The 2133-nt window shown below is 41.0% G+C and overlaps 1 pseudogene; it reads right to left on the bottom strand.

Annotated features, from left to right (window-relative positions):
• Window positions 1-505: 505 nt before the first annotated feature.
• Window positions 506-1114, bottom strand: LOC141499225 (large ribosomal subunit protein eL15-like; annotated as a pseudogene).
• Between the last annotated feature and the right edge of the window lie 1019 nt (window positions 1115-2133).

Raw genomic sequence — 2133 nt, 5'->3', positions numbered from 1 at the left:
ATTCTCCTACTCTAAAGGACTAGACCTTAATGATTACCTACAGTCGATCACACTGGTTGACCTTGGATCTTGTCCTGTTACTGTAAACTGGTTTAGAATCCAGAGTTCTGCTGACAATAGTTCTTAAACAAAAGTAAGGCCATAGACATTATTTGCCCCATCTGGGTGAGATGATCCCAAATGATGTCTATCAATTTTCTATTTGACAAATCCTCAGATAGGTATCCCAGAGACTGGGAATACTGAGATCTTGTTGATTGTGTAGTTAGTGTTTGATATGCTATGATAACTATTTAATTATTAAATTAAATATTAAGCTATTAAGCTTGTTTTTTCCATTTAGTATTAAGTGTAGTAATATCTTTCTTCATCCAGCTCTAACCTCTGGGGAGTATAGGTCAAACTGAAAAAAAAATATTTAGCTTATATTTGAAAATTAGAAAACTATTTTTTGGTAATAAATTGCATTTATTAAACATTAAGTTCACAAATCAGTGTACACCAATTAGCGGTATCGATGCAGTTGGAGAGTATTGCGTCTTCTCCAAAGCAGCACGACCAGATCCTCCAATGGTATGGTGGAATTTGTGACCCTTTCCAAGACTGCGGTTCTTGCGACCAGCTGAAGTCAGTCCGTACATCATCCTGTGTTTGTGCACTGGCTTGGTGATCCATTGAGTCTCGGGGTTCCGTCTGATAGCTTTATTGGAATGGATCAATAAGAATAACCTCAAAGAATGTATAGGTTGAATCTTCACCCACCCAGTAGGAGTTCAAGACTCTTAGGGCCCCACAGTGGCGGCCAGCTCGCTCTTCTGCCACCGACTGCAGGCTGCGGGCGAACTTGAGCTTGTTGACGCCGTGGTGCACGAGCTTGCCGTAGGTCGCCCCCTTGGGCACCGGGCGCTTGCGCCCCCCCCCCCCCCCCCCCCCGCGCCGGACGCGGATGCGGTAGATGACCGTAACCTTGCTTGGCCTCGTAGCCCAGCCTGAGCGCCTTGCCGGGCCGGGTGGGCCAGGGGGCGCGGTGCAGGGCCCAGAGCTGGCAGTGCTGCCAGCAGTGCACTTGCAGCAAGAAGCGCATCACGTCCCACTGCTACTTGCGGGCCCCCATCCCGGCTCGCGCTTACCCCGCCGATGGCTGCCAGCGACCGGAATGCGAAAACTGTTTTTGTAAGCAGAGTTGTGCTGTAGTCACCATTAATTGGCACAGGAGATCTGATGTTAAATTTACAATGTGAGAATTTACAACTCAGAAATCGGCAAATGCTATAAATCAGGGTTTGATTCAGTGTTTTGTTGATTTCCAGATTTGTGAAAATGAAGGGAAAAGTATTGTAGACTAAATTTAAAACTATGTCCTGATTACATAATTTTTTTTTTTTAGTTTTTGCAAGGCAATGGTGGGGTTAAGTGGCTTGCCCAAGGTCACACAGCCATGTAATTATTAAATGTCTGAGACCAGATTTGAACTCAGGTACTCCTGACTCCAGGGCGGGTGCTCTATCCAGCATGCCACCTAGCCGCCCCCTGATTTCATTATTTTCTGGAGGACTGGTTGTTAAAAAGCAATCATCCCTACTCATAAGCTTTATCTTACTTGAGCTTCCCAATACCGTTGTGAATGCATTACACTCATTATCATCCCCATATTACAGGTAAATAAAAGGTATATAGAAATAACTTTGTCAAGATCAAGCAAGTAGAAAATGGAGAGTCACTGAAGAAAATTGTTTCTATCTAAATGAAATAATTACTTCAAATGAATTTTTTGCTAATAGTTATTACCACTAAAGATAAACTAATTTTACAATTTTTCATTCATTTTTGCACCTGTATATTCAGCATTTTCTCTCACACACTTTGTAATCTTACTTTATCAGTCAACACTTTTCTTTGTAGATTATTTGTCTTCATGAATAGCTCTTCTTCCTGAATGTTAAATATCTATCCAACATTTTATAACCTAAAACATTAAGTCAAAAGCAAAAAGCAAACACTACTAGAAATCTGTCTTGTGACTCAACATCTATACATATATATATATATATATAATATGATCTAAATATCTCTACATAAGTATCTGAACAATATTACAAATTGCCATTGAATATTATTGTTATGCTCAGTTCT

This window comes from Macrotis lagotis, chromosome X (genome assembly GCF_037893015.1).
Source record: "Macrotis lagotis isolate mMagLag1 chromosome X, bilby.v1.9.chrom.fasta, whole genome shotgun sequence".
NCBI lineage: Eukaryota > Metazoa > Chordata > Mammalia > Peramelemorphia > Peramelidae > Macrotis > Macrotis lagotis.
The sequence above is the reverse complement of the archived record's forward strand: the minus strand, read 5'-3'. Positions and strand labels throughout refer to the sequence as shown.